The sequence below is a fragment of the Epinephelus lanceolatus genome, chromosome 13 (assembly GCF_041903045.1).
Source record: "Epinephelus lanceolatus isolate andai-2023 chromosome 13, ASM4190304v1, whole genome shotgun sequence".
Classification (NCBI taxonomy): Eukaryota; Metazoa; Chordata; class Actinopteri; order Perciformes; family Serranidae; genus Epinephelus; species Epinephelus lanceolatus.
In genome coordinates, this window is record NC_135746.1 from 21006048 (window position 1) to 21032104 (window position 26057).

At 41.5% G+C, this 26057-nt stretch overlaps 1 long non-coding RNA gene across 1 annotated transcript; it reads right to left on the reverse strand.

Moving 5' to 3' along the window:
• Positions 1-20576: 20576 nt before the first annotated feature.
• Positions 20577-23419, reverse strand: LOC144466535 (uncharacterized). Its single transcript, XR_013493148.1, has 2 exons — positions 23272-23419; positions 20577-21653 (listed from the first exon to the last, which is right to left on the reverse strand). It is a non-coding gene; the product is annotated as an uncharacterized LOC144466535 (long non-coding RNA).
• Positions 23420-26057: the final 2638 nt, after the last annotated feature.

Sequence of the window (26057 nt, forward strand, 5' to 3'; positions counted from 1 at the left end):
AAAGGTGAAATAACTGAAAACATGTTTTATATTCTAGTTTCTTCAAAGTAGCCACCCTTTGCTCTGATTACTGCTTTGCACACTCTTGGCATTCTCTCGATGAGCTTCAAGAGGTAGTCACCTGAAATGGTTTTCCAACAGTCTTGAAGGAGTTCCCAGAGGTGTTTAGCACTTGTTGGCCCCTTTGCCTTCACTCTGCGGTCCAGCTCACCCCAAACCATCTGGATTGGGTTCAGGTCCGGTGACTGTGGAGGCCAGGTCATCTGCCGCAGCACTCCATCACTCTCCTTCTTGGTCAAATAGCCCTTACACAGCCTGGAGGTGTGTTTGGGGTCATTGTCCTGTTGAAAAATAAATGATCGTCCAACTAAAGGCAAACCGGATGGGATGGCATGTCGCTGCAGGATGCTGTGGTAGTCATGCTGGTTCAGTGTGCCTTCAATTTTGAATAAATCCCCAACAGTGTCACCAGCAAAACACCCCCACACCATCACACCTCCTCCTCCATGCTTCACAGTGGGAACCAGGCATGTGGAATCCACCCGTTCACCTTTTCTGCGTCTCACAAAGACACGGCGGTTGGAACCAAAGATCTCAAATTTGGACTCATCAGACCAAAGCACAGATTTCCACTGGTCTAATGTCCATTCCTTGTGTTTCTTGGCCCAAACAAATCTCTTCTGCTTGTTGCCTCTCCTTAGCAGTGGTTTCCTAGCAGCTATTTGACCATGAAGGCCTGATTGGCGCAGTCTCCTCTTAACAGTTGTTCTAGAGATGGGTCTGCTGCTAGAACTCTGTGTGGCATTCATCTGGTCTCTGATCTGAGCTGCTGTTAACTTGCCATTTCTGAGGCTGGTGACTCGGATGAACTTATCCTCAGAAGCAGAGGTGACTCTTGGTCTTCCTTTCCTGGGTCGGTCTTCATGTGTGCCAGTTTCGTTGTAGCGCTTGATGGTTTTTGCGACTCCACTTGGGGACACATTTAAAGTTTTTGCAATTTTCCGGACTGACTGACCTTCATTTCTTAAAGTAATGATGGCCACTCATTTTTCTTTAGTTAGCTGATTGGTTCTTGCCATAATATGAATTTTAACAGTTGTCCAATAGGGCTGTCGGCTGTGTATTAACCTGACTTCTGCACAACACAACTGATGGTCCCAACCCCATTGATAAAGCAAGAAATTCCACTAATTAACCCTGATAAGGCACACCTGTGAAGTGGAAACCATTTCAGGTGACTACCTCTTGAAGCTCATGGAGAGAATGCCAAGATTGTGCAAAGCAGTAATCAGAGCAAAGGGTGGCTATTTTGAAGAAACTAGAATATAAAACATGTTTTCAGTTATTTCACCTTTTTTTGTTAAGTACATAACTCCACATGTGTTCATTCATAGTTTTGATGCCTTCAGTGAGAATCTACAATGTAAATAGTCATGAAAATAAAGAAAACGCATTGAATGAGAAGGTGTGTCCAAACTTTTGGCCTGTACTGTATGTTCTGTGCCTGCGTGAGAGGAAATTACTCTCTACAACAGCAGATGGCGGTGGTCTGTAATGGTCATACAAAAAGGAAAAACGGAAGACCATCTTGACGCTAGTTAGCCAATTAGCACAATAACAACACAATCCCATGTTGTAAAAACAAAGCATATTTGCCTTGTGCCAGTAAACAATAACACAGGAAACATTTCTGCTAGAGAGCGCAATGGTTAAAGCAAAAATAATCTTACCTTATGTCACAAGGTTGTTTACGTTCCTCACTTCCGTTTCTCCTCTTGTGCGCTGAGCTGAACTGCCAATCAGAGTGATTTCTTCACCAGCAGGCTCCACAGTCGCTGATGCCAGTTCATCATGCTGAATCAGCCGAAAAAAAGCCAAATAGTGCTGACAAGGGCCATGGATGCTCACTGACGGCCCAACATTGACCAATAACTGACCGTTGCCTGAGTGTGTCACAGCCTTAACACCAGAATCATAGGTTCTCAATCAGACTGCTGTCTCATGTTAGGCTCATGCAACAAAAGCACTTTGCGTAAGGTCAGAGAAAGATTGTGATCTTTGTTATGTTAATAAAAAGGTAATAATTTAAAAGAATAATGCTGCAGTTAGCCATGTTCCTGCATTAGCCTCTGTTATTGGCCTATAAAACATAATTTGCTCTGCATCACATTTCCATCAAAAACAATTAGTTGTATATGAACATAATTTCTAGGAAGCAGGGCTGCTAATGGACAGAATGATGCAGATCTTCATATCTAGCTCTCTGCCAGAAATATACATGGGGAGACCAGGGTTGGATGGCTACAGGGGCTGTTAAAGGGGCACACAGCTATTTTCTGGTCCTTTGAAGGTCACAGGAAAACAAATTCAACATCAAAATGTTTGCTTTCTTTGCCTGCACTCATCTACTGTGTTAAAACACCTGAAAGTCAGTAACTTACTTGATGAGGGGGACAGTCAAAAGTACAGAAGGCACAAAATAGGTCCTTTAAAAAGTCATTTAAAAATAATTCCAGGGGTGGATGGAATGGACAATAAAGTTTGAATGAAATATATTACTGCTGTTAGTAAATGATGGAATGTAAAATGTAAAATTGTATTTCCTTGAGTCAGAAGAAGTATTTAAAACAGTATTTCCTGTGCTTTATGAATGCACATTGATGGTAAATATTGATTACTGAATGCATTACAAACGTGTCCACTGCTGTCCTGCTGACACCACATTGTATTCAGCATTGTTATGAAAAAAAAAACCCTGCACATTTATTCAGTCTGGTTCCCAAATGAATTATCTTTCCAGTATGCTTTACACCTGCGGGGATTAAATGTAATCCAAACAGCTCTTTTGCCCGAGAACATTGCACTTACACAAATACAACTAAACTTTCTCCACAGTCCACAGTGTCTCACACCTAATTGGGCAGCCATCTGATAAATGAACCACATTCATTATACAAATGTCAGTGCCTGCTGGTGGAGTGTAGGAGAAGAGAGGGCTGGGGAGGAGGTGCAGAGGGGCTGGGAGTCGAGCTGGCAGGCTGCTAATGAGATATCATCAAGGAAAACGGCTCCTCAGTCCAGTTAAGAGGCACAATTTCTAACATAGTAGTTGGGTGTATAATATAATGAGGCACACTGTGGGATTACGGTTTGTCATCCTGTTTTGTTGTAACCGTAAACCATGTCCATCACCATCATAACATGTCTGCACCAGGTTTTTATATTGAACAAGGTCAACCCTTTATTTTACTTTTAAGTTTACAAAAACACTCCAACATTTTATAATATGTTTCCGTCCTTGTCTCGCATCCCTTTGGCTATTCACTATTCACTCATCACACTCGCTGTTTACAAGGTAGCACTGGGTGCGTATGTTATCAGGAGCATCTAAAATCCATTTTACGCTTAAAAAAAAGGATGTTATTGTAAGGAAAGAATAGACCACTGGGGCATAACAGTTATCTTTGGCTAAAAAGCACAGCAGAGAATATCTTTATGTAAATTTAACTCAACAGTTACAAGTACACTGAGAGGAAAAACATTCGCTAAAAGCACAACACATTAGCCGCATCGTGTCACACTGTGCTGTTGTTGCCCTGGGGATAGATACAAAGACAAGATAGACCTAAACTGTGGCGAGGTGCGCAACAGCAGATGGTAAACACCAAGCTCATATGTTGCAATCCCTATTTGACAGTGCTGACTGAAGTGGCTCAGACCATTACTTCTCTGAAACATTCAAAGGAATAGCTCAGTATTTTGGAAATATACTGTCTTGAGAAAAAGATACCACTGTCTATCTGTCCACTAAATACAACTGCAGCCAGCAGGTGGTTAGCATAGATTAGGCCTATGCAACTATACCATCTCTATGGGGTCTAATCACAAAAGACTTTTCAGATGTGTGTGTATTTTGGGCCTGTGTGTATATTACCACAGAGTCAAACAAACTGAATTTCCCCTCAGGGACTGATAAAGTACATCATTATTTATCTTTTTCTTCATCAACAACAATTACACCCTGTAAAGCGTCCCCCACCATCCACTGGTCCTGATCCAAAACCACAGTTTCTGATAGCCTTTATGTCGCAAACACTGAGGTAGACCAAATAACATCGAAGTGAAGCAGCAATGCTAAGTTTAAGTGTAAAGTAGGCTACTCATTAGGCCAAGCAGTGTTGACAAAACGGAAACAAACCGGTAGTCCGCTTCCGCTTGCTCACTTGCTTCTGGCTTATGCTTATCATACAAAGCAACAATGAACATGTATGAACTGAGGAGATTACGTCATTGTCTCTCAAGTGCTCCAATTTGCATGTCCAAACAGAGACACAGTAATCAGGGTTTCAGAAAGTCTGCATCTAGGTAGGCGTTCTTAAAAATAAACAAAAATATCTGCATACATCTCGACAGGGCCGTAATGTATGGGAGGTGGATTTTGTTGCATTTAGACAGAGCCAGGCTAGCTGTTTCCCCCTGTTTACAGTCTTTATGCTAAGATAACCAGAAAATCTGGGCAGCACAGTGGTGCAGTGGTTAGCATTGTCGCCTCACCGCAAGAGGGTTCCTGGTTCTAACCCGGGGGAGCCCTTCTGTGTGGAGTTTGCATGTTCTCCCCGTGTCAGCATGGGTTTTCTCTGGGTACTCCGGGTTCCTCTCGCAGTCCAAAGATATGCAGGTTAACTGGTGACTCTAAATTCTCCATAGGTGTGAATGTGAGTGTGAATGGTTGTCTGTCTCTATGTGTCAGCCCTGTGATAGTCTGGTGACCTGTCCAGGGTGTACCCCGCCTCTTACCCATTGTCAGCTGGGATAGGACCCAGCCCCCTGTGACCCCCAACAGGAATGAATGAGACCTGTATACTACATTACCTCAGTCAATCTTCTATTGCTGAGAGTTTTTCAAGTACAAACCTCCCCTATCATACCACAATAGTCTGGTGACCTGTCCAGGGTGTACCCCACCTCTCGGCCATTGTCAGCTGTGATAGGCTCCAGCCCCCCCCCCCACGATTCCTAAGCGGTTACAGAAAATGAACGTATTAGAAAATCAGCAAAGTGTATTTCCCATAATGTTGAACTATTCCTTTAAACCCATCTAACCAATTTTTAAAGCTATGCCATTGCATCAGCCTTGCAAAGCACACATCTCAATGGGTCTGAAGGGTTTGATATGTCAGCAATATAAGCTCAACTAGTTGTGGAAAATGATCCACTGGAGCAAACACTCTCTAACACACACCAGAGGCTGGATAAATCCTGGTTTGAGACCTTGAGATTTCAAATGAATTGCAGTCAGCTCACTGACAGTTTACAATTTTCAGAGCAGATCTGCAGCTGGCCTCGTAAAAATTGTATGAGAGTTCATAGGTGTTCGATATCAAATAAACAAGGTCTGTGGGAAGTGAAACTCATCGCCTCACCCAACAGCAGCAGAGTCAGCAGCTCTTTTACCAAAGTTTCCAGGTGGCCTCGGCTGCGGATGTTGTAGTCGTGGAATAGATTGCCTTTTGTTTCCTGTGCAGCGGATGTCACTCACGGTTCACTTCAGATCACACAGTGGAGCGGCACAGAGTGAAGGTCATGATAAAGTTAAAGAGGAGAGGATGAATAGTGCTCAGTGGATGACAGTTTAACATAAAGATAGATCATAAATATGAGCTTGTAAGCTAATTTGCCACTAATGAATCATCCACTGGTATGACTTTCAAAAGAAAATGATGGCCAGAAATTGCCAACATGACCGAAATAAACAGCTCTAAACTTTGAGTTTTGGTCAAAATGGTCAAATTTAATAATGCAAAAACTGTCTGTATTGTGAAGTATTGTCAAAAGTTGGTGTACAATACTTACACTAACACAACATCCATCTTTTTTTTAAAATTGGCAAATACTGAGCAATAAAACATCTGATTTTCAGTTACTTTTAATGAGATCCCCTCAGAGCTTCCTGGCAGGAAAACCAGTTTTAAGTGCAGCTTTCAATTTGTCAGATGATTCTGACAGGCGAACGCAGCTCGAAGAAAAAGCATTGATTCTCTGTTGCCTCACAGACCAGATGGTACTGAGACACGTAGACTCTCTCTCCCTCTCTCTCTCTCACGCATCAGTGTATTCAACAGTCATTGTGCGCGGGATTAGTGCATGTACATTGTAGGTTTCCGTCTGGGGCTTCTCGTATGGCTGTCTTTCGACACGGGGTGATTGGAAGCTGCTCCCAGCAAACAGGTGCCATCATGTGGCATCAGGTGTCCTTCCAAAAGGTTAGACAGAGAGAAGGGAGGATGGTTTGTCCTAGATATGCAGTTAGTTAGATCAGAGCCGCTCTCGGAGGACACTCTGAGTTTGGTAGCCACCGACAGCGGGGGACAGTGGCGCTGTGAATCTGGGATACAACCTGATTTGCTTATGAAATCAGGTTAGCTCTGTGGGCGCTCGCTCGTGTCGTGTTAAGCAGGTCAAGCTAAGCCTCGCAAAACGACGAGGCTTTGCATCACAGCAGAGTAAATATTAATTTTGGTTATCAGATTGCATGTGAAGTGCGCTCAATTATCACCCCACCTGTCTGATCGCAGGGCGGCAATCAAGCGAAGCAAAGAGGCCGCAAACACTTGGACCGACTTCGCCAGTGCACATTTACCCAGCAGGACAGCATTCCAGGATTGGTGTCAAACATCTCTCTGATGTTTGGTTTCCATGGCGACAGCAGCCTCTGGACATGAATCACTGAAACTGCAGACAGGAACAGAGGATCCATTTATGCACCTAATTGACGAGCTACATGTGATTAGTGTAAATGAGAGAAACCAAACAGCTTTACAGAGGTCTGTCTCCATCCATGCTAATTGATCCACTTTAGCTGTCTGTTGATACAGCAAAGGGGAGCCTCATTGTGTCTCAAAAGCAACAAGCTAGGGCAGGAGGGAAAAAAAGAGTACAGCTGACCATCTGGCACGAAGGACCTTTCAGCTGATTTACAGCCTTTTGTCTGCCTTTTCCTTTTTCCTTCCTCTATTCAAGTCATTAAGGGCATAATGTTACTGAAATGTTCCCGTAGCCCTTTAACAGATCTATTTACCATTGATTTCATTTCACATATCAGAGAAAAATTGTTTAAAGTGATGTTTTCTGCAGTTTTGTTTTCTGTGTTGCGAACGTAACATGGTTTCCAGGTACGCTTTAATCAGCATTCATCAAATAAATAACATCCAGGCATCAGTCAGTAAACACACAAACAAGGCAACAGGTAGCGACAGATTGTGTTAAAAGCATATTTTCAAAAGCAGGAAGCAAGTAAATTGTGAATATGAGCCATTATGTTATTTCCTAAAAAATAAATTTGAGTTTTAAACCAGCTTTGTCCCTCTGTGCTTGGGTTCCATTTGTCAGCTCAATCAATAAAAACAAAATTGAAGAGCTTGGTGAAATAAGCTCACTCTGGGGAGTGACAGCAGAAATCTTCGTCAGAGAGGGTGAAGACAGAAGCAGCAGTTTATGTTGTCCCCTGTCAGAGATGAGTCTGACCAACGCCCTCTTGGTGCTGCCATAAATGCAATTAAAATCTCATTAATGCCAGCGCATGAGCTATGTGTTTTGCAGCAATGAGAAGACTTCTATTACTCTCTCTTGAGCTATTAAATGCTTGTCTGGTCCATCAGCTACTAATGAATCGCATGAGTGAATGTTGTGGAAATTCATCGTGTTGTGTTGGATGTTTTTGGCTGAATAATGTCGTTATTGTTGTGGTTTATTTTGGAACTTACTAAAGAGGTCTTTGTGGGGGGGTCATTGATTGGTCACCACCATCAGGAAGATTCTACTGTTCAGACATACTGTTGAGAGTAGTGGTTCTCAACCAGCTGTCTGAGGACATCCAGGGGTCCTTAAGGGAGTACTAGGGGGTCCCCAGAAGAATGGGAAATGGTTTATTTTCATGATTTCATTTACTATAGTGAGCACCGTGTGACTAAGGGTGCTTTTACACCTGTCGTGTTTGATTTGGTTCAGTTGAACTCAAGTTCGTTTGCCCCCTAAAGTGCAACACACACTGCCGCCGTACGCCGCGCGTCAAAACGCCCGCCTCCATTATATGCTATGAACCAACCCACACTGGCGCCGGCCGGCCGCCGCGCCGCGCCGCTCTGCTTCAGCCCACTTCTCTATTTCCAGCGCGTCCGGCACTCATGGCGGCGCTACGAGAAAAGCCTTTTATGTACGTCTCGTCTCGTAGGATCAACTCCGGTTGTTTCAAATTTTTAATGAGACGACTTTGATAAGAAATTCACCCGTGAAATTCAAGTTGTTGTTGCCTCAAAGTTTTTCCTCTTCTTCTTCTGTTACTAGCAGTTGGCAACCGTTGGCAACTAGTGTAGGTACAGCCACCTAGCGGGCTGGGGTGGAAAATACATGTTGACGGTGCCGCTGCACGCTGCTGCCAGTGTGTGTTGGGGGGCGGCCCTTGACGGCCACAGCGCTGCGCTGGCGGCGGTGTGTGTTGCACTTAAGTGCAGTTCGTTTGGGCAGGTGTGAACACAGCAATCACACTCCATAACAACCAGACTGAGACCTTCTTGAAGAGGTGGTTTTGGTCCAGTTACAAACAAACTCTGGTGCGGTTCATTTGTGGTGAGAACGTGTTCCGACCTTGATCTGAACCAGCTGCAGTCACATGACACATTGTTTGGGTTAAACATAAACATGTTACAGTCCTGGAGGATTATTAATGTGCACCTCCTCCTGTACTGCCTTAATATGCACATTCAGCACATCCAATGCATCAAAACATTGTTTTCTAGTTGGAGCCGCGCCTCGTTTTCAAACTGTATGGTTTGACTAAAATGAACAATGACAGCAATATAGTCCACGATGACCAGCGCTAAAATCAACCTGCGTAGTTGTCCCTCCATTGTGACATTAGAAAGTGTCACATTTATCTTGCAAGTGTACTCTTCTTCAACGTTTGTTTACTTCCTGGATTTTTCCCACATGGAAATTCTGACCAATCAAGAGCAGCTTTCTGGCGCAAGGCATTTTGGGCCTGTCCCAATACTATGGGGTCAGATCAGTCTCATAATGAATGAACTCACGCAGGGTTTTTCACGAATGCACATGCTCTGGTTCGCAGTTGTATTTTGGACTCACTAATGCACACGCTCTGCTTCACAAATATTATTTTGAGGCACACTTGTAATATAAATTCACAGATCATGCGAATCGCTGAATGTGCATTTACAAATTGCTTCTCATTTGTGAACCTCTCTACATTTGTGAGAGAAATCTGTGTGGTGAATTTTGAGACTCTCCTGACGTCGCAGGTCAACAAACATCACCATTGGCTGATAAATCTGTCAATCAAATTTATGATTCTGATTGACAGATTCATCAGTTGATCAGGTGTGTTCGCTTTCAGCCAATCGTATGGCTCTTTCCATTTTCTCCACACTTTCAAACCAATAGCAGAGCTACTGTTACGTGCACATGCGCAGTGCAGTTCAAACAAGACTCGCTAGACTGAAATGGTGGACAGGAGCCATGGTGGAAGAGACATGGATCAATCTCAATCTGTAAGTAACACATTTATCTCATTATCATTATCATGTCTACCAAGATTTCAAGGGAGACCCGACCCACACTTTCAACGAAATGGAAGATGAAATGAAATGAAATTTCCCAAAACATTTTTGAAAAACAATTTGTTACTGTACGATTGGAATGTAAGCTATACAAACAACAGGTGGCTGGACTAGCGTGAACTCATCAGCAACTCAGCTGAACACAGCGTCAAAATATTTAAACAAATCGACTTACCCGAACAAAATCGATCAGAACTAGAAGATGTCGTAGGCGCCTCCTGTTTTCAGCATTCATCTTCTCCGTTGATTCATCAGACGGAGAAGAATAAACATAGCACACACCACAACACAAGCACTGGAGCATTCTCAAACCTGAAAGACTACCGGTATTTTGCGTTGCTACTATGCGTGACATATGCCTGCACGATATTTCTCACTTCCCTCATCAAGGGTTATCTCGCAAACAAGGGCACTCACTACCAAGTGGAGGAGTTACGGGGTAGAAATGGGATTGAGCCTTTATCTGGTCCGCTTATAAATACTGCCGTGAGAACACGAACCAACTCTAGGCAATTATGCAACTTTGTAACAAAATTCGTCCCTGATTCAGACCAAAGCGAGACAACTCTAGGTCTGAAAGCACCCTAAGAGTCAAAAGACTGACTACTCGTCCTCCACGGCGCTCTCCTCAACTGTGGTGGACAGCTATAGAATTACGGTCTTAATCAAAGTGAACAACCAAAATCTTTTTAGATGGAGTTCAAGAATCAAAATCTTACCAAATGGGGGTCCATGACCTAAAATGTATCAATTTCAGGTCCTTGACATGAGAAAGCGCCCCAGCTGACCACCACTGTTGTTAGACGTTGATATATGGTTGAATTTAGGTTGTGATTCGTCGCATATTGAACAGTTTTTATGGTTTATCTATAGATTTTATAGCTTATGTAGAAAAGGCGTGTCATTTTGTTGTGGATAGCTACCACTGAAAACAAAATAAAGTAAAAAAGTAAACCAATAAACCATCCTTTTTGAGGACATATAGCAAATGGCAATGTTTTAAAATAAGCAACATTCTTTTCAAGATGAATCACCTGCAAGGGCCAAGACGTTTAAAATATCACCATCCTGATTTTCATTCCAACCAAAAATTGAATATCTCTCCAATGAAAGAGTCCATTGTCTTTCTGATGTCAAGAGGCCTGCTGCCAGCTGGGTCGCAAACCACTGATGAAGGCAATACAGTGAGAACATCTCAAAAAAGATTAGTTATTTAAAGATGCTCACAGGCATAACTAAGCCAACCCCAGGTTCACCCCCGTTTTTTTTTTTTTTTGTTGTTTTGCTTTTCTGGCACTGTGTGTCTTGAATGCCTGCTGCTTACAGTCCTTTTTTATAATGCCCTCGACCTCACCTGGGTGCTGCAGGGGTGGACGCCCATTAACATCCAGAGCACAGAAAATAAGAAGAGCATAAGAAAATACAGGCAGAGGGCAGAGTCAGCCTGACCTAGTAATCTGAACAGGAATAAGATAAGAAACTAATTTGTCCAAGAAGACAAATCAAAATCATGTAATATCTAGGGTCTCGCTGGCTGTAAACAGCTTCTGCTAAACTGTCTGTAGAGACGAGACAGATGAGGAAAATGTTCCTCACTGACAAGAACAGCAACAGCTTGTTCTGGTTGTGAGAGTCAAATGCTGACAGGAACAGATGATTTGCATAAACAGGGTAGAGGAGTGATAAACTGAGAAAGGATCAGGATAATCTAATTACTGCAAAATATATTAGCGTTAAAGCTGAAAGCCACAGAGTGCTTAGATGACAAGCTTCTTTGATAAAGTGTAGTGATTAATTAATGGTCAGTAATGTGGGTGCCGTCGTATACCCCAATATTTACAGTAAATATTTAAGTTAAATTATTTCTAGCTTTCACAGAACACTATAATTACTGTGTCAGTACGCCATGTAATTTAATTTTGAATATGCAGCTTTGTTCCATCATCATGGATGCATTTACTTTTGAAGTGTGCTTTACATAAAAGTACATAGTTCGACTTTTAAATAGTTATTAAAGTTCATGTTTTTGAAATGGAAACTTTGCAAATCTGAGACAGAAAGTTTGCAAGAATGTAAATTTTTGTAAATGGTCCTGATCCTCGTGTAAACACCTAAACTCAGAAGGTCCTTTGTTGTGCGTGTGACAGGTTTGTTGGCTGTGAACAAATTTGGTTCTTCAGCAGCAGGAGTCACTGTGATTTGAATTGCTTTGGGCTTTTTGAAAACACACCTGTTGAGGCTCTGAGGTCACTTCGCCTCCTTGAGCTTTTCTTGTTGTGTGAAGGTTTTGAGCTCGTACAGGTCTTCAACAGAGTTCAATTTACAGTATACCCATGAAAATACATGAGGTTGAGCATTTTTTAAGCAAATTAGCCTAAGAACTCCTTAAAGTTTGATGCTAAAATATTTGTTTGGGTGGCTTATATATGTAACGTTTTTCTAAAGTAAGTGATGGTTTTATTAATTGTTAATTAATGATTTAAGAATACTTTATAGATCTGTTGCCCTATGGCATGTGATTGTCTTGCAGCAGGACACTTGTCCTTTCTAAGCCCACTCATGGACCAATTACCTTCTGGAAAAACCCAAAAAAAAATCTAAACCAACATGAAGTGGATTTTTTTCCTAGGGGTTACCAGATGGGGCCACTGAAAATCTTGTGTGGCACACCACCACCAAAAGTAATGACTGAATTTCAGAAATTCTATTACACTGCAGTGGTCTAGTATGTTAATATGAGAGTATTCTGATAAACTCTAGTCCCTGTTTTACAGTTAATGTTACTAAGTGTCTGATATGCCTGACTAGTGTTGGTACAGTTAACATATTATGCTCCACAACAGTCCTGTTTTAATGTGTTATGTATCTGTATTTACCAGTGACTGTATATAAAGATGGACAATGCATCTCTGCTTCCTCCCACAGTACAAAAGTGAAGCCAAGGTATCCTGAATATAGTCAGTACCATCTTGTGCCAGTGATGTAATTTGACGCCAGAGTGTGCACAGTACTGATCTCCACAGTATCAACTTTCCACCCGTACACCTGTCCAACCAATAATAGGGCACTCAGACAGCATCAAACAACGTCAAAATACGTCCACTAAAAGTGCATTTTTTTCACACAGATAGGCTCGGATTGTTTATATAATTATCCAACAACATAACGGAAAGGAGAAATGAACGTCTGTGTTCACCTTTAGCTGGATTCGGACAGGAGTCCCTGAACGTGCGTGTATTGGCTAAACGTAACCATGTGCATTTATTGTTGAAGGAGAAAAAAAAGTCAATTCACTGTATGTCTATTTTGAAAGAGCCTGTATGCAAATTGTACATTTCCTGTGAAAAAAGTACAAAAAGTACATGTAACAGGCTGAAGTTTACACAGTGTCCCAGAATGTCAACAACAGACACCCCCAGGCTGTTTTGCACGTCATATGTAGACATGGAAAGTTAAATACCAAACAACGATATGTGACGAGGTTGGAGTGAGAATGTGTTGGGACATACGTCAGCTAGAAATGACAGACAGTGATTCTATCAGGGTGGCTCTGGCCCCTCTGGCCACCACTAATGGCTAAAGTATACTTGCTGCACGAAACGCGTGCCCGTGCAGTTTTCGTGCACGTTTGGCTGCCACGCGTATTTTGCGAGGTAGCGTGACACGTACGCGAGATGCAATATTGACATGAACACTAGAGGCGCTCGTGCGAAGTATACCTAGAGACCATGAACGTGAGGTTGGCCGCACGTCGGCCGCACATACCATCTCCGATGGCGGTGGAGACGACACCTTTTCCTCTGCCGAGGTCTTAACAGCAATAAAATTATGATCTCCTCTTCATCGAGAGTGTCCATGTTTGTGTTAATCCGGAAATACACTGTCACCGCCCTGTGTCTGAGTGCTACGGTCTGCCCCAAGCGGAGACCACCAGTATCAGGCATTTTGGTTGCATCGACGAACGTCCATGCTGCAGCAAGTATACACACTGGTGCAGCACACCCCGCATACACGTATGTTTGGCCATGCAGCAAGTATACTTCTCGCTTAACAGAGCCACTGCTAACATATATTAGTTAAAGGTGTATTAACATGTACAGCTGTTGGCTTGGTGGCTTAAGTGTGAAGCCCGTGAACATTTATCGAAGGTTTACAAGCATTTACGACAGTACATCCAGTGGATCCAGAGGATTTTTTTTACAAACTGGAAACCCAAAAGTTGTTCTTATTAATGGCTTATAAATGATCTATAAAGCACTGAAAAATAGGCTATAAATTAACCGTTACAAAAAATTAGTTTACAGCTCACAAATGCTCTTTAAAGGATGACCAATGAGAAAGTGGTACCATTATATTGTTCCCTTATATACACCATCCGCCTCAGCACAACCCCACCCTACCACTTTCACTTTTTTGGCCAGCCATCAGATTTGGGCTGAGAATGTGAATTAAGTTGCTAATGTTGCTTGAAAATACTCCAAAAATGCTGCAGAGGGGAGAGCATATTTAGGTAGAATTTAGCATGAAGACCAACTTAATAATTTCTTGGATTTTGTTCTGGTCACCATAGTTCCGAAATGTATGTAGGAAAAAACTTCTCAACCCCTGTATACAGTACAGAGCAGGACTCGGTATTTTCAATTAATATGTCCCCAAGAATAGACTGTTTTGACGAAGCTTACTGCAGCTGCTACCTGTTGTTTTTTCCGTCTCTGTACCAACCAAATTAAAGGCAAGTTGTTGTTCTCCGGAAAACCAAGAGCTGTACAGATCGTACTGTGAGAACAGCATGAGAGCAGCTGCGGTTAGTTCCAGTATGATTTGACCATTTGAGAAGCCAACAATTTTTTACCTCAGTCATCTCCCGAGTGTATGAATCAGCGGGTGAAGAGACGGTTTCTGGGCACAGGGTTGGACAGTTGTTACACTGAGACTCGCATTTGTCTGAGGTGTGAATTGGATTATTCATGAGGCCAGAACAATTTCCTTGATAGAGTTGAAGCTTTAAACACTCCCATACAGCTGGAGATCTAAGAACAAAATGCTAGATTTGAAATTTACAAGTGAGAAAAGTTTTAGATCTATGAAACAGGTTCATTACCTAAAAAGCTGCTATTGTTCCCAAGCAACCCTGTAGTGAGTCGTCTTACTACAGCCCTGAAACCTGACACAAGTCAGGGGGGCCCTTAATGACAGAAACGTGACTACTGTAGCTAATATCGGTTACGTTATTGCCACACAAACACACAAAAATATACCCACCTTCCAAATAAACAAGTGAACACACATAAAAACCCCTCTCCCCTTTCACAACACAGTGTATGAATAATGACCATGTGATCAAACCACTTGCTTCTACACAAAGACACATATAAAAGGGTCCGCGGAGAGAGGTGTCCATGTGGGCTGGGAGTGGAGCATTATATGTGTGTGTGACATTGTCCCCTGCAACACTGGCGGCTGTCTCAATAATTCATAAAGCCAATCAATGATTAAAGGTCTGCTGGGTGTTACACCTCACACCGGTAGAGAGGTCACTGTATGTCATTCACGGTTATGGAGACAGTGTGTTGAGGTAAAGTGACAGACGACATATAGCAGAGGAAAGAGGAAGTAAAACTTACAGGGACACTGAAGCTCCTTTCTTTCCTTTATTGCTTACGAAAGGTTGAAAACTTTTTTTATTGCTCACACAATGTGCCATTAAAACAATAAAGATGTTATGTTTGGTTTACTTGTTCCATGTCATGACTTTTTATCTGACTCATCGCCAGCTGATGAAACATAATAGTGGCTTATCTCATACCTACATCATGAAAGCTTACACGGTTGTTGTCGTGGCTAACAGGCTGTGTCTAATGGGTCTTTTCAGAGAAAAAAAACACTGGCACACAGGAAGTCATGCCTCTGATGTTACTGGAAGCAGCAATTCTGGCTTATTCAGAATACTCAGAAGGGACTGTACGCAATGGATAAACATGATCCTTTCATCCCCTCAGAACTTCATCAACAGGAAAAATATACAGATGCTTTGACTGACAGGAAGTGCTTTACGTGAATGTTTCAGCAATGTGCGGTCAAAACTAATAAACCGAGAATCTTGTGGAGAGATTTCTATAAGAGATGTTTTGCTTCTCATTCTGGCTCTAAAAATCAATCAAAGGGAGGAGAGGAGCAGAGATGGAGGAAAACTTAAGACACTTGAGACCCTTCTGTGAAGAAATGACTCAGCAAACTACTACTGAGGTGTTTGTGTTACTGTACATCATGCTACTCATACACTCAGGAGCCAAGATGCTCCCCTAGCAAGGTCTGGAAGACGGTATTAAAACTTTCTTCCCTGTATTTGTATATTGTCATATAACTGGTGGGGTCATAGACTGTATAGAATAATGAATGTAGCTATGGTGACGTCACCTTTTGGTTAGTAAGCTGCTGTTTTGAAGCAGGCCACAACTGGAATTACAACTTCCTGGGTCCGTCACGTGATGTCATTGGGCCCAAAAAGACTTTTTCCCTTTGACTTATATTGTGAAAGAGACATCTGTAGGTCACTAGACCACACTTTTTTTGAGCCTCGTAACCCTGTCTTATTTTACTTTCAGAATTTGAGCCATTTGGTTCAGAACATTTGGGAAATCTAGAAGAGTTGCATGATTGAATCATTTTATCCCTATTCAAGTTAACAGAGCGCTAAACCTGAAGTAGCCAGCTCGGCCAATGGGAATCTCTGGTGCACTTGCTTTATGGGCTAAATGATGCAGAAGCAATGCCAATCATGTGGCAATATTAAGTGCTATATCGTAGGCAACTGGACTTGCTTGCGTTACTTGAAGATGTTTCACCTCTCATCCAAGACACTTCCTCAGTTCTGACGTCTTCAAGAAACGCAAGCAAGTCCAGTTGCCTACGATATAGCACTTAGGATTACCATGACCTGGATGACTGAGAACCTTCACCAACAATCATGTAGCAATTAAACATTTTTGGCTCCATGTGCCATTGAGCAACTTTCATAGGAAAGAATGGGGCCCTGCCTTCAATGATGCATCCAGTTCTCTTAATACATCCATGTTTTGAAGCCTACGGGTTACATCTGTAACAGGAAACCGATGAGATTGGGAGCCGGCGATGTTTTTATTCCCACAGCTGGGGAAATCACAAGTTTGCACCATTTTGGTATTCCTCTGTTTACCTACAGCAGCTGACGAGGGTGTGTCGTGAGCCTGAGCCGGGGTTCGCGCTGTAGTAGTAGGTATATATAGGGCTAGTACATCTTCTTCCTCACTAATAATAGCCTACTGGTTCTCTGTTGGAAACAGCTGATGAAGTTTTCGTTAGCCGTTGCTATCCTGCGCACCTGCGCAGCGTGGTGATGAACTGTCTTATTGATTTCTGTTGCCGTGCTGTCTTGCGGGCCTGCACGGCGGAGTGATACTGGCCAGAAAATAGTCCCAATTGATAGCAAGGTCTGATGTAATGTGGGGATGTTTTAAAATTATTGAAATAATCTAACAAAACACATGCATACTTTTTTGTAGCTTAAAACCTTTTGGTTACGTGTCCCCCGTACATCTTCAGAACTACTTTTTCTCCGGTAAGCTACAGGCGATTTCTCAGAGCAGGAGGCTCGCTGACAGTAGTGACACTGTCACATCAGAGCTACAGATGGTCAGCGTTTCACACAACTTCATGTCCAAAAACCCGAACTATCCCTTTAACCTTCATTCTTGTCCTGCTGCATATCCCCCTGATGCTGCCGAGCACCGTTAAATATAACATGACATCATGCCAATGTTAAAGGACAGCATTTTTCATTAGCGTGTGATGCTGCAAGTCCCTGCCCAATTGCCGGATTTCGATGACTTTGGAATGAGGTGGAGTTGGTGGTAATCCCTCACAGACAGCCTGTCACTCAAGTGGCCCCGCCCTTAAATATGCGTAACTTTAGGTCTTAATAAAATTTAATGTCTGATGAAAATTTTTTTGCCCCCGTACAGTTGTCATGAAGGGCGAAATGAGCAAAAGAGACCAAAACCGCTTTTTTGTACCAGGCTGTAAACATGTTAACATGGGGCTTGATAATTGATCGCTTCTGAAGCCAGTCACCATTCCATGAACTGCACTTTTTTCATTTTTCAGCCTTGGAAGTTGCTGCACATTTGCGATTGAAGATTGGCTCTCTGAGAGCAAAGCCACATAAGTGGAGTTTGAGGGCCCTGACACATCAGACCGATGGTTGACTGTTGGTCAGTGTCGGGCCATCCATGAGTGTCTGACGCTTTAGTTTTTATGGTGCCTCTTGCACTGTTTGTGCGAATCAACTCTTGTCAAGGCCAACTGTTAATGTGCTAACTGGCTAACTAACATCTTTGATCTTGAATCTGTCGTGTCAATTCCCTTTTTTTAATGACAAATACAGACTATTGTGCTCGCTGGTATGAAGAGTTATTACCTCTTATGCAGTTGCAGAACGTACGAGCCAGTCGGCCATTGACTGTAGTTGGCAGCTCATCTTTGGGAGCCATCTTCCTGATGTATTCCTGGAACTTTGTTGTTTCATCCTGGACAGCGGCTCTGATGCTCACCAGTCCTCGGCCCCCCTCGCTCAGCTTTAGTGTACAGTCTCAGGGTGCTGGATTGGGATGAAACCCTCCATACATTGTGAGAAACTTCCTTGTTTTGATATCAGTGGCCTCTATCTCCTCCTTTGGCCAGCGTATTATACCAGTGGGGTATCTGATGACTGGCAGGGCATACGTGTTGATGGCTCGGACCTTGTTCTTTCTTCTTCCTGTTCAGCAGACTTTTCAGAACCTGCCTTACTCTGTGTAGGTGGCTGTGGCTGACTTCCTTGCAGTTTCCTCATGGTTCCCATTTTTTGGCTGTATTTTGACCTCCCTTTATTTACAGGAAGCCATGGACACCTGCCTGGTCCAATGCAATCCAACAGCAACACTACTTGAAATGGCTTCAAAGACCGCAGTCAACAATTCTTTGATCTAGTCTTAACACGTAACATAGAGTACAGATGTTCATGATATTGCCCACCTTCCATATATTGAAATACCCAAAGATTACCTCTTTTAATGTGAGCTGGCAGCAAGAGAATCTCTGAGCAAACATACTCTATTTACCCATTCCCAAATCCATTTAAATGTAATTAAAGCAATTTTAGCATGTATTGTTCCCGAGGGCTTAACAAAGCAGCCTATCCTTCTCTTTTAGACCTGCACACATGCAGACACCTACACACTTAAGCCCCTGGATGTCAGGTTCTCTAATTGGAGAGAATGTCTGTATTAACAGAAATGCCCTTTGTATTTGTCTGTCCCTTTGTGCCAAAGAGTGCGTTGGCTGACCCCTTTTGTTTAGGAAATAATGGTATGAAGAAAGGGTTTTTAGTGAAGTAATTGTACAGAGATAATTTGGATTTTAGAATCTTTTAGATGGTGTGCTTTGTATGCTGTACCTGGAGTAAATGGCATCATAACCTGAGATACTCACATTCAACTATTTTGGGAGGAATCAAACATCTAATAAAGAGCCTGATTGTCTTTTTGTGTGGAAAGATTAATGTTATAACTACTCAGTGAGTTGTTAAATTGCAGAAGTGAAATAATTTCCAACAATACTCTGAAAGTGTTGTGTAGAAAAACAAAACCCTTGGTCATTTTTAAAAAAAACCCCACATCTATGCAGTCCTCGCAGACCAGACTGCGGGGGGACAGTAAATGGATAGATCCGGAAAAGAGATACTAAAAGAGAGGAGGGAGGGGAGATGGTGGGGAGATGGCGTTGTGTGGGGAGAGGTTAATAGTGCATAGAAGGATTGAGAGAGACAATAGGCCCGGCTAATGAGTCATGAAGCTGGCTTTAACTGGTGCGGAGGCATTTCCAAGCTGCACGCTACTCACTCTTTCATCACTGTGATCACCAGAAAATGCACACATAATGGTGTTATCTGTGGTTTTTGCTTCTTTTGATTGGTTTAAACGCTTTTACTTGACTAGCTGCCAGATCAATAGTAAAAAAAAGCAGATATTTGCACTATGAGGGTTTAAATTGGAAGAGATTTGTTACAAAATGCTTCAAATCAATGCTTTTTATGACATATTTAACTTTCAAACTCTTTCTCAGTAGTACAAAACCACTTTAAAATAAAGTCCTCTTCCATTATGTTTATCTCAAAGAGACTGTTACATTTGAAAACCCTATTAAATCTAATTAATATTAGAGTATGTCTATACAGATATTTTTCCATGCTCTGCAGCTGTTGGAGAATTAAGCACCGGGACACAGACAGGATTAGACAGTGTTGAGCACAAGCCAAAAGCCAAACTTGTTTAAACACCTAATCAAATATGACATTGCATTCCCTTAGGGACTCATTAAACTCATCTTTATTCTTCTGAGTAATTGAAAGATATAAATAATGGTAGTCAGACTCCTGACTCAAATGACAGGTTGCTGCATGCTAACAGCTTTTTTACACGCTCCCTCTCCTCCTGCTGGAGTCAAAATGAAGAATCATAATCTGAATGTTGTATGCAGGCTTATTTAGACTTTATACATCACTAGAATACCTCGGAGGCTGGCAGTGTTTCATATCCAGTCAGCGATGCTCTGGCACTAATCCAGAGGGGATCAGCGGGGGCATCAGGGAATGCTGAGTCCATCTCTGGCCTGCAGCTCAGCAGTTGCCTGTCTAGACTGCCTGGCAGCTCAGTAATGATGAGCACAACATCACCATGCCCTTTAAATCGACTGTATCGGGATGATTTTCATGGACTGAGATCCATGCAAATTCGGAGGACGGAAGAACAAGATTATCAGAGATTAAACAGCATTAGTAAAATATTGGTTTAAGTGCTGCTCTCAAAGGAAAGACAAACATTCTTAACCAAAAGTTAAACAAAAATCAAAGAAACAATTACAGCTGTCGTCGTTTTTCATAATTTATTGTACATTGTCATTTCTTCCATTATCTTATACCCAAACTAATAAACAGTACAACGTTTCAATTTATACAAAATATAAACTATAAAGGGGAAATATAAATCTAACATTAACCCGTCCCATATGGTTACACATACAGCCATTTCCTGGGTCTAACCTATGGGTGAAGGGAGGGGGGAAAGGTGTCAATCAAACCCTCATTGTAAAAGACCACAACTCTTTAAAAATCACAAGGCAAAACTGACACAAGTTTTGTGGCAACTGATTTGCTACATACATCTCTTTGACATTTCTAATAAAAAGACAGAGGAGCCAAATGATGAAAGAACCCAACTAAAAATGTCATCTGGCTCACGCTTTTGTTTTGTCTTTTTAAAACCCTCCTACTGTTTGTGCCAAACTTCACTTAACAGACAAAAACCATTCTGATATAGATTGCCAGGTGGATTTGAAGCCACAGAAAGAACTCTGTACACTCAAGTGGTCCGCATTTCAATCAAGACACGTGACATGACAACCGCAGCCCTGAGCATCTCCAAAATGTGATGGCGTGACTATGGAAACGCAAAGCCAAAAGGGAAGCTGGGTGAACCGCCATTCCTTTTGATTCCATGCAAAGGGCCTGAGGGGTTCGTGGTGATAATCTCCAGCTGAAGGTTAAACCCCCTTTATTGAAAGAAATGTCTTGAATTATAGATATTTGTTTTATCATTACTTAAGGAGGACAACAAAGGTTGTGGAGTCCATCCATGTTAGTCTTGTGGTCTCTGTGCAGTGCAGTGAAGGGGAGAAGAGTGAGGTTGGACTGGGTGGGATGATGAGGGGTGGGGGGTGTGGGGGACTGTGGGGTCCAGGGCTTCAACAGTAGCGCTGCAGCAGAGAGGCTGCCATGATGATGGGGATCAGGAAAGAGATGGCGCCTGCGTGCAGCGAGACGCCTGCTCCGGCGGGCTTGGTGGTGTTGGCCGAAATGCTGTGCATGTCTGTGGCCATGGTGGTGGCGTTGGGGTTAGAGGTGGAGTTTCCCCCTGCTGTGGCGTCTGTGCTGTTCTGGGACACCACCTGTAAGAGGGAGGAAAGGAGGATGGAAGGATGAGGAGGGTTTCAAACTTTCAAAGTATTCTGTGATAAAGCCTGTGCTTCAGTGCTGAACTTAGACACAGCGGCTGCAGATGATAGAGGTGGCCACCTAGGGTGCCACCCAGAATGGGGGCAATATTTTTTTATTTATTTTTTTTCATTAAAGGGTTTTTTGGGGGGAGTTTTTCCATATCTGCTGTGAGGGTCCAAAGGACAGAGTGATGTTGTATGTCGTAAAGCCCTCTGAGGCAAATTGAGATTTGTGATCACTTTATTTTATTTATTTTTAGTTTGTTTTATTTTATTTTATTCTCTTTTATTTATTTTTTTAGTTTGTTTTATTTTATCTTATTTTATTTTTTTTTTTAGTTCGTTTTATTTTATCTTATTTTATTTATTTTTTAGTTTGTTTTATTTTATTTATCTGTATTTTATTTTATTTTAAAGAATTTTGAAAAATAAGAAGTCCAACATAACTTAGATGCAATGGCGGATCTCCCTATAGACGACATAACCACTCACCTAAGGCACCAGGGCACCACCCAGAATGATCCCCGTCCCCACCCCAACACCACCACCACCATATTTTATTTCATTTCATCTTTCAAAATTAAAATGAAATTCAAATTTTTTTGAAAATGATCCAAACCAGAGCCCTAATGCTAATGCTAAGTGTCACTCTGTAGGCTAGTTATCAGTTATTTATTTTAATTGCTTGTTAACTAAGTTATTTTGTGTCGATTTCTCCTTTGCTCTTCTTCTTCTTGTTTGTAAAAAATACAATAAATATAAAAGATTTTTTTTTCAGGGTGCCGGGGGAAGCTTGCCCAGGGTGCTGAATGTGCTAGGTCCAGCACTGCTTCGACAAAATACACTTAATGATAAATACCTGACCTGATAAGTTAAAAAAAAATACCTGATAAGTTTTGCAGGAAGTGATTAGTACAGAATAAAACTTAAAGCATGCACTGAGCTCAGAAACAGTGGTGCAAATTATTACAGAACACTGGAAATCAATTAAAATCCATTAATCTTTACCACAGTTATTTCTGCCTACTCGTTTAGCTGATAATATACTTCCTAACAGCAAAGAAAAAGCAAAAAAAAAAGATAAGCGAGACCCAAGTTTCTGCGCCTGCGTGTCAGGTTTCTTATAGCCCCCACACACACACACACCGAAAAGAAACTTTAGATTCCCTCCCAGCCTTTGTACAGGTACACAATACACTGCACCTGAATCATTAATTCGCTGGAGTGTACGCTAATCAAGAGCTGAAGATAAATGTGAAAAATTATCAGGACTGGGGATGAAGTGTAATTAATAAAGACACACACCAATTTAGAAATCGACAGACTAGAATTGAGGATCATATTAATTTCCCAAGAGAGCTTCAAGTCTAGCCTGTAATCCAGACCATCACAGCAAGCGAGTATTACAGTGTAAACCCAGACTGGAAACATCATTAAAGTCGAGTAACCCTGCAGCACACAGTTCATTTCCATCTGTATTCAAAATATATTAAATAAAAAAAGCCCCCCCGCATCACTACCAAATGAACACAATCAGATTAAAGCATCCAGAATATATTCATAATCATACCTGTGTTGATAAACATATGGCGAACACAATCACTCCCAGCTGAACGATCGTCATTTTAGACATTTTTTTTTTTTTTTTTTTTTGCAGTAATTTGGCCAGGTGGAGGAGACTGCCCACAGACGCTGCTTCTCTCTAATGTGGACGCTGCATCAGACGGAGCTTTTTATACCAGCTACAGGTCTGTGACGTCAGCTATAGGATCCTAACAGACCCGGACAGGGTGGAAATAACAGTTACACAGAAATGCAACATAGGCTATCAATGGACAGAGGTTTGAGCGCAGGAGCGTCAATCATGGAAATAATGACACACTTTGGGCTCGTTGTATTCCGCTGAAGGCTTTAAAACACGTTTGCGAAGTGAGCTGAGCTGCGCATGCTCCGTAGCAGTCACATTTTATCCACTTTTTTTTTTTTTTTTTTTACCATATGTCAACACGTCTTGATCGATGACACGAGTCCGTGTGATGAAGACTCCATTTTTATCATCATAGTGACAGAGGAAGGCGGACTGGGTACCACCACCTGCACTCTGCTCCCACCGTTATGTTGCCATGGTGATAATGATTCGTGGGCTGCTTGGCTCCCAGGCTGTCATTTGGTTTCTTATTATTGAGATGTCAATAGCTGCTTCTACCGGTAAAACTCCGTTGCTTCACTTCGACTTGTATTGGCAAGAAAGTCACATAGATCGAATGAACGATGGAAGAAATGGCAAAGTTAAGTTAACACAACCTGTTGAGCAGGAGCTCACGCCGAGGCTATAAGTGTGGCAACAGCGACACCCAGTGTTCAGCACTGGAATTGACCTGATATAGTAATGAACCCATTAAAGGTAAAAGTAGTCCAGCAGATCGTCATTCTCCTAAATTTATCACTTGCAAAATCAATTTTTGGTATCATTTAGGGGTGTCACATTATGGGATGGCTTTGTCCACCTGGCAAAAAAAACTGCTCCTCTATAAAAAGTTATAAAAGATGCTTAAAAAATGTTTTTTGCTTTTGCTCCTCGAAACACTTCTATCTTGTATATCTGTATATTTTGCCAGATATTTAATACTCTGTTGTTCTATAACTGTGCCCACCCAGTGAGTGGCCCTGACCCAGGGTACCCACACTGTAGAAATTATTAAGTCGGTTTAATTTGAAAACTTAAGTTCAATTGCTGCCTTAAAAATGTGAGTAAACTCAATTTCAAGAAAAGCTTTATTTCATCTCAGAAAGATAAGTTATATAAGCTCAACTTGATGCTTGGAGTTGAAATGACTTGCCTTCTCTTGTCAAACAAACCTATAATTTGACACTATTTCAACTCACAAAATTCAGTTACATCAGTTCTCACTGATGAACTCACTATATTAAATTATACATTTAAGAAAACTTGCTTTGTGTTGTCAAATGTGAATGCTGTGAACATGTGAACGCTGAATGTGCTAGCTCTGGCACTGCCTAGACTTCACATGAGCAAATACACTTAATGATAAATACCAGATGCTAAACGTAGACCTGATAAGTTAAAAAAAAAAAACAAAAAACAAAAAAAAACGAATAAGTTTTGCAGGAAGGGATTAGTATGGAACAAAAAGCTTGCATTGAATCCATGAACATTGGTACAAATGTTCAGAAAACACCGGAAATCAATTAAAATGTCCATTAATCTTTATCAAGGTTTAAATTATTACCACAGTAATTGAACTGCATTGAATTGAATTAAAAGAACATTAAACTGCTGTTTTGTAACTGCTTTTCTCTTCTCATATATCCATAACAATCTCTAGACATTTTTCATCTTTTTTCCTCACTTAAAGACATTTATATATAAATGTATATGTATATGAATTGCTATGACAGGCAACCATGCACCATCGTCCGAATTACATTATTAGCAAATGTGCCATAATCATAAATAAACTTAACAAATTGCCATTTTTATTGCTACTGGTTCTAGTATTACAGTGTAGGCTACTGTAGTCCTGCGTGTGGTTTGTCCAAGTGGTGCTGCTTGACTGCTGTGTATAGGTACAATCAATGTCAAACACTGTACTGTCTCTTTAATTCGTTACTTTCAAATATATTAAAAAGTTGAAAACAAGAATGTCATAGGCTATGACTGTGTTGTTGACTGAGTGTGGGGACCACTAGACCACCTGGCAGATTTTGCCCCCTCCATTGCTGACTCAATGACTACGGCCCTGTCAAAAACAGTAGTCAGATGTAATCAGTTACATTACTTTGATTTAGTAATTAAAATAGTTATAATAGGCCTACTTATTACTTTTTTAACAGGGTAGCCTAATTATATTTCAAAAGTGACCTTCCCAACACTGCCCGTTACTAAGTTTGAACTCTTGAGGTAGTAAAGACTGAAAGAATGTGTAAATTGGTTGCTAGGAGACACCTGTGGACCGTCCAATCAAGAGCAACCACTTATGTAAACAGGAAGTCACTGTTCACAAGCTAGCATAACATACGAAAAGACACAAACGATGTAGCTTTCTAAATGCCCGATATTACTTGGTTTTAATTGTCTGCAAACATGAAAAGGTACGATTTTTTTTCAGAGTAAGTATTATACATACAGTTCACCATGAGTTTGGAGAGGAATTATCCCATTTATGCTAAGCTAACTGATGTTTATATGCATTAGCATATTAGCATTACATGTGTCATTTTCGTGAAATATACGGCTTATTGAAAAACTAAAGATTCACATTGTTATGAAACAGCATTATCAATTTTTCAGGCCAGATATGTCAAGCGTATTTAATATCACCTTCTTAAATTAAC